Here is an 18979-nt window from a genome sequence, read left to right as displayed (position 1 = left end):
CATCTATGCCTAAAAAGTCCACCTTCAGGTTATCATCCGAACCCCCTCCAGTATTAAGTTGAAAACAACAGACAATTGCATTAAGTATTGTGCGTAATGTAATCAGTGACTACATCCTTGAACATAGCACCAATGTTTTATCCCTAGTGGCAACAGCACATCCATAATCTTAGAGATTTCTGTCACTTCCCCAGATTCACGGAGACATGAACCCACTATCGAGCATAAATACTCCCTCTTGGAGTTACAAGCATCTACTTGGCCAGAGCATCTACTAGTAACGGAGAGCATGCAAGATCATAAACAACACATAGGTAATAACTTGATAATTAACATAACATAGTATTCTCTATCCATCGGATCCCGACAAACACAACATATAGTATTACAGATAGATGATCTTGATCATGTTAAGCAGCTCACAAGATCCAACAATGAAGCACAATGAGGAGAAGACAACCATCTAGCTACTGCTATGGACCCATAGTCCAGGGGTGAACTACTCACTCATCACTCCGGAGGCGACCATGGCGGCGTAGAGTCCTCCGGGAGATGAATCCCCTCTCCGGCAGGGTGCCGGAGGAGATCTCCAGAATCCCCCGAGATGGGATTGGCGGCGGCGGCGTCTTAGTAAGGTTTTCCGTATCGTGGCTCTCGGTACTGGGGGTTTCACGACGGAGGCTATTTGTAGGCGGAAGGGCAGGTCAAGAGGCGGCACGAGGGGCCCAAACTACAGGCCGGCGCGGCCAGGGCTTGGGCCGCGCCGCCCTGTAGTCTGGCCACCTCGTGGCCCCACTTCGTCTCCTGTTCGGTCTTCTGGAAGCTTCGTGGCAAAATAGGACCCTGGGCGTTGATTTCGTCCAATTCCGAGAATATTTCTTTACTAGGATTTCTGAAACCAAAAACAGCAGAAAAACAAGAATCGGCACTTCGGCATCTTGTTAATAGGTTAGTTCCAGAAAATGCACGAATATGACATAAAGTGTGCATAAAACATGTAGATATCATCAATAATGTGGCATGGAACATAAGAAATTATCGATACGTCGGAGACGTATCAGCATCCCCAAGCTTAGTTCTGCTCGTCCCGAGCAGGTAAAACGATAACAAAGATAATTTCTGGAGTGACATGCCATCATAACCTTGATCATACTATTTGTAAAGCATATGTAGTGAATGCAGCGATCAAAACAATGTATATGACATGAGTAAACAAATGAATCATAAAGCAAAGACTTTTCATGAATAGCACTTCAAGACAAGCATCAATAAGTCTTGCATAAGAGTTAACTCATAAAGCAATAAATCAAAGTAAAGGTATTGAAGCAACACAAAGGAAGATTAAGTTTCAGCGGTTGCTTTCAACTTATAACATGTATATCTCATGGATAATTGTCAACATAGAGTAATATAATAAGTGCAATATGCAAGTATGTAGGAATCAATGCACAGTTCACACAAGTGTTTGCTTCTTGAGGTGGAGAGAAATAGGTGAACTGACTCAACATAAAAGTAAAAAGAATGGTCCTTCAAAGAGGAAAGCATCGATTGCTATATTTGTGCTAGAGCTTTTATTTTGAAAACATGAAACAATTTTGTCAACGGTAGTAATAAAGCATATGAGTTATGTAAATTATATCTTACAAGTTGCAAGCCTCATGCATAGTATACTAATAGTGCCCGCACCTTGTCCTAATTAGCTTGGACTACCGGATCATCGCAATACACATGTTTTAACCAAGTGTCACAATGGGGTACCTCCATGCCGCCTGTACAAAGGTCTAAGGAGAAAGCTCGCATTTTGGATTTCTCGCTTTTTATTATTCTCAACTTAGACATCCATACCGGGACAACATGGACAACAGATAATGGACTCCTCTTTAATGCATAAGCATGTGGCAACAATTATTATTCTCATATGAGATTGAGGATATATGTCCAAAACTGAAACTTCCACCATGAATCATGGCTTTAGTTAGCGGCCCAATGTTCTTCTCTAACAATATGCATGCTTAACCATAAGGTGGTAGATCTCTCTTACTTCAGACAAGACGAACATGCATAGCAACTCACATGATATTCAACAAAGAATAGTTGATGGCGTCCCCAGAAACATGGTTATCGCACAACAAGCAACTTAATAAGTGATAAAGTGCATAAGTACATATTCAATACCACAATAGTTTTTAAGCTATTTGTCCCATGAGCTATATATTGCAAAGGTGAATGATGGAATTTTAAAGGTAGCACTCAAGCAATTTACTTTGGAATGGCGGAGAAATACCATGTAGTAGGTAGGTATGGTGGACACAAATGGCATAGTGGTTGGCTCAAGGATTTTGGATGCATGAGAAGTATTCCCTCTCGATACAAGGTTTAGGCTAGCAAGGTTATTTGAAACAAACACAAGGATGAACGGTGCAGCAAAACTCACATAAAAGACATATTGTAAACATTATAAGAATCTACACCGTCTTCCTTGTTGTTCAAAACTCAATACTAGATATTATCTAGACTTTAGAGAGACCAAATATGCAAACCAAATTAGCAAGCTCTAGGTGTTTCTTCATTAATGGGTGCAAAGTATATGATGCAAGAGCTTAAACATGAGCACAACAATTGCCAAGTATCAAATTATTCAAGACATTTTAGAATTACTTCATGTATCATTTTCCAATTCCAACCATATAACAATTTAACGAAGAAGAAACTTCGCCATGAATATTATGAGTAAAGCCTAAGGACATATTTGTCCATATGCTACAGCGGAGCGTGTCTCTCTCCCATACAGTGAATGCTAGGATCCATTTATTCAGACAAAAACAAAAACAAAAACAAACCGACGCTCCAAGCAAAGCACATAAGATGTGACGGAATAAAAATATAGTTTCAGGGGAGGAACCTGATAATGTTGTCGATGAAGAAGGGGATGCCTTGGGCATCCCCAAGCTTAGACGCTTGAGTCTTCTTAGAATATGCAGGGGTGAACCACCGGGGCATCCCCAAGCTTAGAGCTTTCACTCTCCTTGATCATATTGCATCATACTCCTCTCTTGATCCTTGAAAACTTCCTCCACACCAAACTCGAAACAACTCATAAGAGGGTTAGTGCACAATAAAAATTAACATGTTCAGAGGTAACACAATCATTCTTAACACTTCTGGACATTGCATAAAGCTACTGGACATTAATGGATCGAAGAAATTCATCCAACATAGCAAAAGAGGCAATGCGAAATAAAAGGCAGAATCTGTCAAAACAGAACAATTCGTAAAGACGAATTTTAAAATGGCACCAGACTTGCTCAAATGAAAATTCCCAAATTGAATGAAAGTTGCGTAGATATCTGAGGATCACGCACGTAAATTGGCATATTTTTCTGAGCTACCTACAGGGAGGCAGGTCGAAATTCGTGACAGCAAAGAAATCTGAAACTGCGCAGTAATCCAAATCTAGTATGAACTTTACTATCAAAGACTTTACTTGGCACAACAAAACACAAAACTAAGATAAGGAGAGGTTGCTACAGTAGTAAACAACTTCCAAGACACAAAATAAAAACCAAGTACTGTAGTAAAAACATGGGTTGTCTCCCATAAGCGCTTTTCTTTAACGCCTTTCAGCTAGGCGCAGAAAGTGTAAATCAAGTATTATCGAGAGACGAAGCATCAACATCATAATTTGTTCTAATAATAGAATCATAAGGTAACTTCATTCTCTTTCTAGGAAAGTGTTCCATACCTTTCTTGAGAGGAAATTGATATTTAATATTACCTTCCTTCATATCAATAGTAGCACCAACGGTTCGAAGAAAAGGTCTTCCCAATATAATGGGGCAAGATGCATTGCATTCAATATCCAAGACAACAAAATCAAAGGGACAAGGTTATTGTTAACCATAATATGAACATTATCAACTCTCCCCAAAGGTTTCTTTTTAGCATTATCAGCGAGATTAACATCCAAATAACAATTTTTCAATAGTTGCAAGTCAAGCATATCATAGACTTTCTTAGGCATAACAGAAATACTTGCACCAAGATCACATAAAGCATTACAATCAAAATCATTGACCCTCATTTTAATGATGGGTTCCCAACCATCCTCTAGTTTTCTAGGAATAGAAGTTTCAAGTTTTAGTTTCTCTTCTCTAGCTTTTATGAGAGCATTTGTAATATGTTTTGTGAAAGCCAAGTTTACAGCGCTAGCATTGGGACTCTTAGCAAGTTTTTGTAAGAACTTTATAACTTCAAAGATGTGGCAATCATCAAAATCTAAATCATTATGAGCTACAGCAATGGGATCATCATCCCCAAGGTTGGAAAAAATTTCAGCAGTTTTAGCACAAGCAGTTTCAGCAGTTTTAGCAATTTCAGGTAATTTTGCGCGCTTTGCACTAGGAGTAGAAACATTACCAACACCAATTATTTTACCATTGATAGTAGGAGGTGCAGCAACATGTGAATCATTAGCATTGCTAGTGGTGGTAATAGTCCAAACTTTAGCTACATTTTTCTCTTTAGCTATTTTTCATTTTCTTCTCTATCCCACCTAGCACGCAATTCAGCCATTAATCTTATATTCTCATTAATTCTAACTTGGATGGCATTTGCTGTAGTAACAATTTTATTTTCAATATCCTCAGGTTTAGCAGCCATTTTATTAATTAAAGAAGATTGTGATGCAGACATGTAAGAAATTCGGTTTTCAGCATTAGCAAGCTTAGCTTGCAACCCAGAAATTTCCATATTCAGATTTTTAAGTTGATTTCCTATATTCTTCAACAAGGTAGATTGTTCATTCATAGTTTTAGTAAACAATTTATTTTGCTCATATTGTGATTGCATAAAGATCTTGGTAGATCTTTCAATTTCTAACATCTTTTCCTCATTAGGTGAAACATATCTACCATAAGAGTTACCATTAGCAGGATATGGCCTAGAATTTTGAGCAACCAATGAGGCTAACGGAACATTATTAGGATCAACATTAATCCTATCATTCACAAGCATAGACATAATAGCATCAATCTTATCATTCAAGGAAGAGGATTCTTCAACAGAATTTACCTTCTTACCTTGTGGAGCTCTTTCCGTGTGCCATTCAGAGTAATTAATCATCATATTATCAAGGAGCTTTGTTGCTTCACCAAGAGTGATGGACATAAAGGTACCTCTAGCAGCTGAATCCAATAGGTTCCGCGAAGAAAAATTTAGTCCTGCATAGAAGGTTTGGATGTTCATCCAAGTAGTCAGTCCATGGGTTGGGCAATTTTTAACCAGAGATTTCATTCTTTCCCATGCTTGTGCAACATGCTCAGTATCTAATTGTTTAAAATTCATTATGCTACTCCTCAAAGATATAATTTTAGCAGGGGGATAATATCTACCAATAAAAGCATCCTTGCATTTAGTCCATGAATCAATACTATTCTTAGGCAGCGATAGCAACCAATCTTTAGCTCTTCCTCTTAATGAGAAAGGGAACATTTTTAATTTTATAATGTCACCATCTACATCCTTATACTTTTGCATTTCACATAGTTCAACAAAATTATTAAGATGGGCAGCAGCATCATCAGAACTAACACCAGAAAATTGCTCTCGCATAACAAGATTCAGTAAAGCAGGTTTAATTTCAAAGAATTCTGCTGTAGTAGCAGGTGGAGCAATAGGTGTGCACAAGAAATCATTATTATTTGTGGTTGTGAAATCACACAACTTAGTGTTTTCAGGAGTATTCATTTTAGTAACAGTAAATAAAGCAAACTAGATAAAGTAAATGCAAGTAACTAAATTTTTTTTTTGTGTTTTTGATATAGAGAGCAAGACAGTAAATAAAGTAAAGCTAGCAACTAATTTTTTTGTGTTTTGATTTAGTGCAGCAAACAAAGTAGTAAATAAAATAAAGCAAGACAAAAACAAAGTAAAGAGATTGAGAAGTGGAGACTCCCCTTGCAGCGTGTCTTGATCTCCCCGGCAACGGCGCCAGAAAAAGAGCTGTTGCCGTGGGAGGCAATTCTCTGTGGTGCAACTTTTCTTCAGATCCCCGGCAACGGTGCCAGAAAAAGAGCTTGATGGCGTGTAACTCACACGTTCGTTGGGAACCCCAAGAGGAAGGTATGATGCGCACAGCAGCAAGTTTTCCCTCAGAAAGAAACCAAGGTTTATCGAACCAGGAGGAGCCAAGAGCACGTTGAAGGTTGATGGTGGCGGAATGTAATGCGGCGCAACACCAGGGATTCCGGCGCCAACGTGGAACCTGCACAACACAACCAAAGTACTTTGCCCCAACGAAACAGTGAGGTTGTCAATCTCACCGGCTTGCTGTAACAAAGGATTAACCGTATTGTGTGGAAGATGATTGTTTGCAGAAAACAGTAGAACAGGTATTGCAGTAGATTGTATGCGATGTAAAGAATAGGACCGGGGTCCACAGTTCACTAGAGGTGTCTCTCCCATAAGATAAACAGCATGTTGGGTGAACAAATTACAGTCGGGCAATTGACAAATAGAGAGGGCATAACAATGCACATACATGTCATGATAAATATAGTGAGATTTAATTGGGCATTACGACAAAGTACATAGACCGCTATCCAGCATGCATCTATGCCTAAAAAGTCCACCTTCAGGTTATCATCCGAACCCCCTCCAGTATTAAGTTGAAAACAACGAGACAATTGCATTAAGTATTGCGCGTAATGTAATCAGTGACTACATCCTTGAACATAGCACCAATGTTTTATCCCTAGTGGCAACAGCACATCCATAATCTTAGAGATTTCTGTCACTTCCCCAGATTCACGGAGACATGAACCCACTATCGAGCATAAATACTCCCTCTTGGAGTTACAAGCATCTACTTGGCCAGAGCATCTACTAGTAACGGAGAGCATGCAAGATCATAAACAACACATAGGTAATAACTTGATAATTAACATAACATAGTATTCTCTATCCATCGGATCCCGACAAACACAACATATAGTATTACAGATAGATGATCTTGATCATGTTAAGCAGCTCACAAGATCCAACAATGAAGCACAATGAGGAGAAGACAACCATCTAGCTACTGCTATGGACCCATAGTCCAGGGGTGAACTACTCACTCATCACTCCGGAGGCGACCATGGCGGCGTAGAGTCCTCTGGGAGATGAATCCCCTCTCCGGCAGGGTGCCGGAGGAGATCTCTAGAATCCCCCGAGATGGGATTGGCGGCGGCGGCGTCTCAGTAAGGTTTTCTGTATCGTGGCTCTCGGTACTGGGGGTTTCGCGACGGAGGCTATTTGTAGGCGGAAGGGCAGGTCAAGAGGCGGCACGAGGGGCCCAAACTACAGGCCGGCGTGGCCAGGGCTTGGGCCGCGCCGCCCTATAGTCTGGCCATCTCGTGGCCCCACTTCGTCTCCTCTTCGGTCTTCTGGAAGCTTCGTGGCAAAATAGGACCCTGGGCGTTGATTTCGTCCAATTCCGAGAATATTTCTTTACTAGGATTTCTGAAACCAAAAACAGCAGAAACAAAGAATCGGCACTTCGGCATCTTGTTAATAGGTTAGTTCCAGAAAATGCACGAATATGACATAAAGTGTGCATAAAACATGTAGATATCATCAATAATGTGGCATGGAACATAAGAAATTATCGATACGTCGGAGACGTATCACCCCCCTCCTTGGCCGCGCCGGCTGGTGGTGTGGCACCCTAGGGTGCCCCACAGGTCATCCTCTGGTGCTCCCAGGTGCATTTTCAAAAAATAGGACCAACGGTATAATTTTTGTGAATTTTTGAAAACTTTGAAAAATGCACATTTCTGGGTATTAAGTTTATTATTACTGGCCAGGAAATTTTTTGAAATCTCTAATTAACTAAGGAACTTTGCAAATCAAGAAGTGCTACAGCAAATAAGACAAGTGGAGGAAGAAAGAGATGTTGTTTACCTCCCCTATGCATATAAAAGGTATTTGTTAACAAGGTCGATCAAGTCTTGCCACCAAATAAATTTTACATAGCATATGAAGAAATAAACCTCAAATCAATCATGTTACCTTGAACTGTATTGATATGGATCCAATCATAAGATTTTGATAACCTTCTTTAGGCTCATATATAGGACAATCAATAGTTCCAACTTTGATAGTTCTCACATTAGAAATAGTATTAACTCCACATACTTTATCAATCCTCTTGGGGAAATAGACGGTGTGTTCCTTATCATCAACATTGAAAGTAACTTTTCCTTTATTGCAATCAATAACAGCCCCTGCGGTGTTAAGAAAAGGTCCCCCAGGAATAATAGACATATTATCATCTTCAGGCATTTCCAACACAACAAAATCAGTTAATATCAAGCAGTTATTAGTAACTTGAACAGGAACATCCTCACATATACCAACAGGAATAGCAGTAGATTTATCAGCCATTTGCAAAGATATATCAGTAGGTATCAACTTATCTAAATAAAGTCTCTTATAAAGAGAAAAAGGCATAACACTAACACCGGCTCCCAAGTCACATAGAGCAGTTTTAACATAATTATTCTTAATAGAACAAGGAATAGTAGGTATACCTGGGTCGCCCAACTTCTTTGGCACTTTGCCATTGAAAGAGTAATTAGCAAGCATAGTGGAAATTTCCTCATTGGGGATTTTCCTTTTGTTAGTAACAATATCTTTCATATACTTTGAATAAGGAGGCAATTTAATAGCATCAGTCAAAGGGATTTGCAAGAATAAAGGTTTCATCCAATCACAAAATTTATTATAGTGTTCTTCTTCCTTTGATTTTAGTTTCTTAGCAGGAAAAGGCATTTGCTTTTGCACCCAAGGTTCTCTTTCATTACCATGTTTCTTAGCAATAAAATCTTCTTTAGTATACTTTTTATTTTTAGCATGCTTTTCAGGTTCATCTTCAACTTCTTCTTTATCAGAAGCATCATTCTTATTATTATCATTATCATTATCATGTTCATTACCACTTTCAGTTTCAGCATCGGAAATAGAAATACTATTAGGATCATTAGCAGGTTCAGAGGATTCTACAGCATTTTCCGGCTTATTCAATATTGGCGTTGGAGTTGGTTCAGGTGTATTCCAATCATCATGATTCCGGCTTATTCTAGCCAATAATTCTTCAGCTTCGTCTGGAGTTCTTTTCCTGAAAACACAACCAGTACAACTATCCAAATATGCTCTAGATTCAATGGTTAGTCCACTATAAAATATATCAAGTAGATCATTCTTTTCTAAATCATGTCCAGGTCGAGCTCTGATAAGAGAACAAAATCTTGCCCATGCCGCAGGCAATTTCTCTTCATCTCCCTGGTCAAACCTATAAATTCTCTGTAAAGCAGCATGTTGAGCACTAGCAGGAAAGTATTTTCGAAAGAAAACATCACGCAAATCAGCTGGGCTTTTAATAGAACCAGGAGGTAAATTATTATACCAAGTTTTAGCATCATCCTTTAATGAGAAAGGAAAATTTTTAATGACAAAGTAAGTACGCATCTTGTCATCATCAGAGAACAAACTACTCATAGAAGAAAGTTCATTCATGTGTTCTACAGCACTTTTATTTTTCAGTACCACAAAAGGGTGCTTTCTCTACAATAGCTATATGAGATAGATCAAGAGAAAAATCATAATTTTTATCCTTAATGCATATAGGAGATGTGGAAAATTCAGGATCAGGAGATAGCTTATGTCTAACAGTATATTGTGTAAGAAACTTTTTAATGTTTCTTGCATCAGCAGTAGCATTGCATCTATTAATAAGATCATCATTAAGCTCCACATAATCTTCATCAGGATCATCACTAGAATAATCAAGTTCAGGTGAACTAACAGGTGTAGTGGCATTTTCATTAGGAGTTTCAGCATTTTCAATTTGTCTAGACCTAGCAATTGTAGCATCTAGAAAGGATCCCAGTGAACCACTATCATCAAGCACAGCAGAAACATTATCAATATTATGAGAGTTTTCAGATTCAGCAGACGTACCAGCTTGTGGCGGTGAAACAAGTTGACTTATCACAGATGGTGAAACAAGTGTAGCAGAGGTACTCAGAGTTGTACCTTTTCTTGTAGTGGATGGTAATATGGCGACTTTAGAATCGCGAGGTTTACCCATGATGGAGAATTTGCAGCGAACAATATCAATCCAAGTGAACTTCCAAATAAAGCTATGCTCCCCGGCAACGGCGCCAGAAAACAGTCTTGATGACCCACAAGTATAGGGGATCGCAGCAGTCTTCGCGGGTAGTATAACCCAATTTATTGATTCGACACAAGGGGAGACAAAGAATACTTGGAGGCCTTAACAAATGAGTTGTCAATTCAGCTGCACTGGAAACAGACTTGCTCGCAAGATTTTATCGATAGTAACAGCTTTATAGCAAGAGTGATAGTGAAATAACAGCAGAAAGTAACGAGACAGCAGTAGTGATTATAGTAAACAGCAGGATTAAAATACTGTAGGCACGGGGACGGATAACGGGCGTTGCATGGATGAGAGAAACTCATGTAACAATCATAGCAGGGCATTTGCAGATAATAATAAAACGGTGTCCAAGTACAAAGCAATCAATAGGCATGTGTTCCAATTATAGTCGTACGTGCTCGCAATGAGAAACTTGCACAACATCTTTTGTCCTACCAGCCGGTGGCAGCCGGGCCTCAAGGGAATCTACTGGATATTAAGGTACTCCTTTTAATAGAGTACCGGAGCAAAGCATTAACACTCCGTGAACACATGTGATCCTCACATCACTACCATCCCCTCCGGTTGTCCCGATTCTTGTCACTTCGGGGCCATTGGTTCCGGACAGCGACATGTGTATACAACTTGCAGGTAAGACCATAAACAATGAATATCATGATGAAATAATAACATGTTCAGATCTGAGATCATGGCACTCGGGCCCTAGTGACAAGCATTAAGCATAGCAAGTTGCAACAATATCATCAAAGTACCAATTACGGACACTAGGCACTATGCCCTAACAATCTTATGCTATTACATGACCAATCTCATCCAATCCCTACCATCCCCTTCGGCCTACAGCGGGGGAATTACTCACACATGGATGGGGGAAGCATGGCTGGTTGATGGAGAGGCGTCGGTGGTGATGATGGCGATGATCTCCTCCAATTCCCCGTCCCGGCGGAGTGCCAGAACGGAGACTTCTGGCTCCCGAGACGGAGTTTCGCGATGTGGTGGCATTCTGGAGGCTTTCTGGCGACTTCGACTTCTCCCCGTGCGTTTTTAGGTCGAAGGCAATATATAGTCCGAAGGAGGGCGTCGGAGGCCGGCTGAGGGGGCCACACCACAGGGTCGCGCGGGCCCCCCTGGGCCGCGCCGCCTTATGGTGTGGGCCCCTCGGGCCTCCACCTGACTTGTCCTTCTGGCTCCGTCAGTATTCTGTGAAAATAGGGCCTTCTGCATAAATTCCGAGGATTTTCCTGAAAGTTGGATTTCTGCACAAAAACGAGACACCAGAGCAATTCTGCTGAAAACAGCGTTAGTCCGTGTTAGTTGCATCCAAAATACACAAATTAGAGGCAAAACAATAGCAAAAGTGTTCGGGAAAGTAGATACGTTTTGGACGTATCACGTATCAACCCCCCCAAGCTTAGACTTCGCTTGTCCCCAAGCGAAATTGAGCTCGGTAAACAGGACCACATGTTTATGGAGTGAAGAGTCGATAAATAAAATACGGACAATAAGCATCATATTCATTCACACAAGACATTCTAGTAAACAACTTCCTCATATAATTCAGTCTGAAACAAGTATAAGGTAATCACAAATAAAGGTGCGTAAGAAATCATAGTTGGTGATGGCAAACTTCGTTCTTGGTCAAAGAACAATTAACAGGTTATACTTATCTATCGAGCAACGCTCTTATATTAAAGTTTATATGGCACAACTTGCATACTCAATCATAATAATCTCCTCATGATCATTGATAACTTTCAAAGCTATATTCATTCAGATAAAACTCATACTAAACAAGGAAGAGTAAAATACATGATGAAGTACATCACAATATAATGGTTTGATCACAACAACTCAAATGCTTGCTTAAGATGGAGGGAAATAGGTTTACTGACTCAACATAAAGTAAAAGACAGGCCCTTCGCAGAGGGAAGCAGGGATTAAATCATGTGCTAGAGCTTTTTCAGTTTTGAAATCATATAAAGAGAATGAAAGTAACATTTTTAGAGGTGTTTGTTGTAGTCAACGACTGGTAGCGGGTACTCTAACCCCCTTGCCAGACAAACCTTCAAAGAGCGGCTCCCATTAAGTTTTATTTTGGGTTGGCACTCCTTCCAACCTTGCTTTCACAAACCATGGCTAACCGAATCCTCGGGTGCCTGCCAACAATCTCATACCATGAAGGAGTGCCTTTTTATTTTAGTTTTATTATGATGACACTCCTGCCCACCTTTGCTTTCTCAAGCCATGGCTAACCGAATCCTTCGGGTGCCGTCCAGCAATCACATACCATGGAGGAGTGTCTATTTAGGTTAATTAATTTGGGACTGGGAATCCCATTGCCAGCTATTTTTGCAAAATTATTGGATAAGTGGATGAAGCCACTAGTCCATTGGTGAAAGTTGCCCAACAAGATTGAAAGATAAAACACCACATACTTCCTCATGAGCTATAAAACATTGACACAAACGAGAGATAGTAAATTTTGAATTATTTAAAGGTAGCACACGAAGTATTTACTTGGAATGGCAAGAAATACCATGTAGTAGGTAGTTATGGTGGACACAAATGGCATAGGTTTGGGTTGAGGTTTGGATGCACGAGAAGTATTCCCTCTCAGTACAGGTCTTTGCCTAGCAAGGTTAATTAGCAAGCATAAGAGTCGAGGGAAAACAAACAAATATACATGTGATAGAAACAATCATGCATCTTCCTTGTAAGCACAAACAATATTAACTTCAGAATAATAAGCTATGAGCTAACAAGAAAGAAAGATAATGGAACAACATATCTACATGTATTTCTCTTTTCTACTTAAACCTCAAATTGTTGTTGCTATTGACCAATGCTAAGTTTGCCAAAACCAAATAGATTTATTCAATGCTCCCAAAGTGATACCAATACTAATAACAAGATCAATCATATAATAAGAATTGCAAACTAAAATAAGATGTGTAATATGTAAATGATAAGACTTCTCATTAATATTCCATAACGATAACTCACACCAAAGGATACATAGACAACCAACGAAAGGAGAGATACTTCCACACTGCAACCCATCTTATATGATAACTTCCCTACTCATGATATGACACTACTTGATAGTAAAAAGTAAAAGGTAGTGATGATGTGATACCGCGGCACTCCCCCAAGCTTGGAACAAACCAAGGGGATGCCAATACCGATGATGAATTACTCCTTCGGCGATGGTGGTGATGAATTCCCATCATCAGATTTCCAAGGAAGAGGCTCTCCATCAACAAACGACATCTTGGTCTCGGGAATCCTGAAACTAGCAGCATAGCTTATGTGTTTAAACCTGTTTTCATACTCACGATTCGATTCAACGTCATAGAGTTGAGCTTGGAGTTTGTTGGTGGTGTCGTGAAGTGAGAGGATGTCGTCCCACAGCTTTGCAGTCTCCTTCTTGTGTGCATCAATAAGTTCAGACTCAATCTTGTGGAAGATGTCCATTTCACGCTCAGCCATCTTCTTGTAGTTGAAGACCTCCTGTTCTAGCTTCTCCATCCTGTCTTCCAAGCTTCCTTCTCCTTTAGGACCCTGGGTATCCTTGATCTGCAACTCTCCATCAACGAGCAGCAACTCCTTAGGGTGCATCCTCAGCTCGTTCATGTACAAGTTGACGAAGTCCTCGCAGAAGTTGTCCTTCAGAGTTTCCGACGAAGACATGATGGCTCTAGATCCGAAGCAGATCCTGGCAGAAAATAGCTCGAAACAAAACACGTCGAGAAAACGATATACGGACCTCCAGGGGTCCGGGGGATTATATAGCAGGAATTTGTATGTCATAAGGAAAGTACCAGGTCGAAACAGAGTCGGAGAGGGGCAACGAGGCGGCCAGCTCATAGGACGGTGCGGCCAGGCTGGGGCCCGCGCCGGCCTATGGGGGCACGCCCTCGTGCGTCTCCTCCATTCCGTTTCGATCTCGTAATTTTTCATATTTTCCAAAAATACCAAAAACATTGTTCAGAAAGTAAATTGCGAACTTTTTATTACCAGTACTGTTACCTATTCAAAGTCGAGTTCTGGCAGACTGTCAATTTGTCCTTTGATGAAAGCCACCGGTGTTTCCACTCGAATAACATCAACATCTACATTATAAGAATCACCTGAGATATAATGCTTGAGTCTTTGTCCATTCACCAGTTGTGTGGCATTGCCTTGGAGAGAGCTAATTTTAATTGCTCCTGAACGATACACCTCCTCAACAACATATGGTCCTTCCCATTTCGAGAGTAATTTCCCTGCAAAGAATCTGAGACGAGACCGATACAATAGGACTTTATCCCCAATATTAAATTCTCTTTTGATAATTCTTCTATCGTGCCATTTCTTAACTTTCTCTTTAAAGAGTTTAGCATTTTCATAAGCTTCACTTCTCCATTCATCTAGAGAACTCAATTGTAGCAACCTCTTCTTACCGGCTAGTTTAGGATCTTTATTTAGTTCTCTAACAGCCCAATAAGCTTTGTGCTCTAGTTCTAAAGGTAAATGACAAGCTTTTCCATAAACCATTTTATAAGGTGACATACCCATGAGATTTTTATAAGCAGTTCTATAAGCCCATAGTGCTTCCTTCAATTTACTAGCCCAATTCTTTCTAGTTTTATTAACAGTCTTTTGCAAGATAGATTTAATTTCTCTATTTGATAGTTCTACTTGCCCACTAGTTTGAGGATGATAAGCGGCAGCAATTCTATGATTATACCATATTTAGCAAGAGTTTTTCTAAAACCACCATGAATAAAATGAGAACCTCCATCAGTCATAATATATCTAGGAACTCCAAATCTAGGAAAAATAATATCGAAAAGCATTCTTAAAGAAGTCTCACCATCAGCACTTTTTGTAGGTATGGCTTCCACCCATTTAGTAAAATAATCAACAACAACAAGTATATGAGTGTTACCTTCTGAAGAGGGAAAAGGTCCCATGAAGTCAAATCCCCAACAATCAAACGGTTCAATAACAAGAGTATAATTCATAGGCATTTCATTGCGTCTGGAGATATTACCAACCCTTTGGCATTCATCACAAGATAAGATAAACTTCCTTGCATCTTTGAAGAGAGTCGGCCAATAAAAACCTGATTGTAGAACCTTTTGCGCAGTTCTTTCTCCGGCGTGATGTCCTCCATAAGCACTACCATGACATTTACTCAATATCTCTTGTTGTTCATATTCGGGAACGCATCTTCGCAGAATACCATCCACTCCTTCTTTATATAAGTGTGGGTCATCCCAGAAATAATGCCTCAAGTCATAAAAGAATTTCCTCCTTTGCTGAGCTGAAAAGGTTGGAGGCAAGTACTTGGAAACAATAAAGTTAGCATAATCAGCATAACAAGGGCTATCTCGCGAGCTCACCTTTATTACAGCCAATTGTTCATTTGGAAAACTATCATTAACAGGAACAGGATCATAAGCAATATTTTCCAATCTAGACAAATTATCAGCAACAGGATTATCAGCACCTTTCCTATCTACAATATGTAAATCAAATTCTTGCAACAGAAGTACCCATCTAATAAGCCTTGGCTTAGCATCTTTCTTTTGCATAAGGTATCTGATTGCAGCATGATCAGTATGTATAGTAACTTTTGAATCAACAATATAGGATCTAAACTTATCACAAGCAAAGACTACAGCTAACAATTCTTTTTCAGTAGTGGCATAATTTCTTTGAGCAGCATCAAGGGTTTTACTAGCATAATGAATAACATTCAATTTTTTATCTACTCGCTGTCCAAGAACAGCGCCTACAGTAAAATCACTAGCATCACACATAATTTCAAATGGCAAGTTCCAATCAGGAGGTTCAACTATAGGAGCAGTTGTTAAGGCTTTCTTTAGAGTTTCAAAAGCTTCCTTACAATCATCATCAAAAACAAAAGGTACATTTTTTTGAAGAAGATTAGTAAGAGGCTTTGAAATCTTGGAGAAGTCTTTAATAAACTTCCTATAAAACCCAGCATGACCAAGAACACTACGAATACCTTTAACATCCCTAGGATAGGGCATCTTCTCAATTGCTTCAACTTTAGCTCTATCAACTTCAATACCTCTCTCGGAAATTTTATGTCCCAATACAATTCCTTCATTAACCATAAAGTGGCATTTCTCCCAATTAAGAACAAGGTTAGTTTCTTCACATCTCTGCAAAACTTTATCGAGGTTCCGCAAGCAATTATCAAAAGAATTCCCATAGACAGAAAAATCATCCATGAATACCTCTACAATACTCTCGCAAAAGCCATGAAAAATAGTAGACATGCATCTTTGAAAAGTAGCAGGGGCATTACATAAACCAAAAGGCATGCGTCTATAAGCATAAGTTCCATAGGGACAAGTGAAAGTGGTTTTCTCTTGATCCTTAGTTTTAACAGCAATTTGTGAGAACCCAGAATAACCATCAAGAAAGCAAAAGTGAGTATTCTTAGACAACCTTTCTAACATTTGATCAATAAAAGGCAAAGGGTAATGATCTTTCTTAGTAACCTTATTAACTTTTCGATAATCAATGCACATTCTATACCCTACAACTACTCTTTGGGGTATGAGCTCATCATTATCATTAGGCACAACAGTCATTCCTCCTTTCTTAGGAACACAATGCACAGGACTAACCCATCTACTATCAGCAATAGGATATATAATACCAGCTTCAAGAAGTCTTAATACCTCATTTCTTACCACATCCTTCATCTTAGGAATTAGACGACGCTGAGGTTCAACAACAGGCTTCACATCATCTTCCATATTAATGGCATGTTGGCAAATAGAGGGAGAAATCCCCTTCAAGTCATCAAGAGTGTAGCCAATAGCTCCTCGGTGCTTCTTCAATATTTCCAATAACCTTTCTTCTTCAAACTCTGAAAGCTTAGAACTAATAATAACATGATATATTTTCTTATCATCAATATGAGCATATTTAAGATTATCAGGCAATGGTTTTAAATCAAAGACAGGATCTTCCTTTGGTGGCGGTGTTGTACCCAGATCTTCTACCGGTAAATCATGCTTAAGAATAGGTTGACGAAGGAAAATTTCATCAAGCTCATCTCTTTCTTCCCTAAAAACTTCACTCTCACTATTCTCCAAATGTTGCTGCAAAGGATTATTAGGAGCAAGAGCAATAGATGCACACTGTTCAACTCTAAAATCATTATTAGGCGAATCAGCTTTATAAGGAGTTTTGGCAAATTTAGAGAAGTTAAACTCATAAGATTCACCAGAAAATTTAGTCAAAATTTTCTCTTTCTTGCAATCTATAATAGCTCCACAAGTATTTAGAAAAGGTCTACCAAAAATGATAGGACAATATTTACTAGCAGCAGAACCAAGTACCAAAAAGTCAGCAGGATATTTAATCTTACCGCATAGAACTTCCACATCTCGAACAATACCAATTGGAGAGATAGTTTCTCTATTAGCCAGCCGAATAACCACATCAATATCTTCAAGTTCACAAGAACCAATTTCGTGCATAATCTCCGTGTAAAGCTCATAAGGAATAGCACTAATACTTGCACCAATATCACATAAACCATAATAACAATGATCTCCAATTCTAACAGATAGCATAGGAACACTAGCTTTCTTAGACTTATTAGGATGTGAAACAATATTAGAGGCATCTTCACAGAAAATAATATGACCATCCTCCACATTCTCAGTCACAAGATCTTTAACTACTGCAACAGCAGGTTCAACTTTTATTTGTTCTTCAGGTTCTATAGGTTTCTTTTCACTTTTATGAACCGCACTATTTATAACTGAGTACTCCTTCATTTTAGCAGGGAAAGGAGTTTTTTCAATATAAGCTTCAGGAATAACATGATCAACAGTTTCAACTACAACACATTTATTTATAGATGAATCAATTTTATCTTTATACGGTTCATGAAACTTATCAAAGTTCTTCTTAGGCAATTCATAATGAGAGGCAAAAGCTTTATAAAGATTTGCAGCAACTTGAGAATCAAGACCATAAGTAGCACTCATATTACGAAATTTATCAGTATCCATAAAAGCTTCAATGCATTTATAATCATAATTATACCTGATTCTCTATCCTTGTCGTTCTCCCATCCTTCGGTATTTTCCTGGATCCGATTAAGAAGGTCCCTTTTGAACTCTTCTTTGTTGCGCGTGAATGATCCAGAACAAGAAGTATCCAGCAAGGTCTTGTCTTGAAAAGAAAGTCTTGCATAGAAATTATCAATAATAACATTACCAGGAAGCTCATGAATGGGGCATTTGAGCATTAAAGACTTCAATCTCCCCCACGCTTGGGCAATACTCTCTCCATCATGAGGCCAAAAATTATATATGCGGTTCCGATCTTTGTGAATTTCACTTGGAGGATAGAACTTAGAATAAAACCGGGGCACAATATCATTCCATTCAAGAGAATCCCCATCATCCAGTAATTTATACCAATGAGCCGCTTTACCAGACAGCGATATACAGAATAGTTTCTTCCTCACTTCATCCATAGCAATACCTGCACACTTGAAAAAACCGCATAATTCATGTAAGAACAGTAAATGATCTCCAGGGTGGACAGTTCCATCCCCTGTATAACGGTTATCCACTACACGTTCAATAATTTTCATAGGTATTTTGTATGGTATCTCTTCCTCACCTGGCGCCTCATCCACTACCTTTGCAGTAGTAGTAGATTTTCCAAATAAAAACTCAAGAGAAGATCTCTCCATAATGAATTATGGCAGCAGGC

This window comes from Lolium perenne, chromosome 3 (genome assembly GCF_019359855.2).
Source record: "Lolium perenne isolate Kyuss_39 chromosome 3, Kyuss_2.0, whole genome shotgun sequence".
Taxonomy (NCBI): Eukaryota; Viridiplantae; Streptophyta; class Magnoliopsida; order Poales; family Poaceae; genus Lolium; species Lolium perenne.
The sequence above is the reverse complement of the archived record's forward strand: the minus strand, read 5'-3'. Positions refer to the sequence as shown.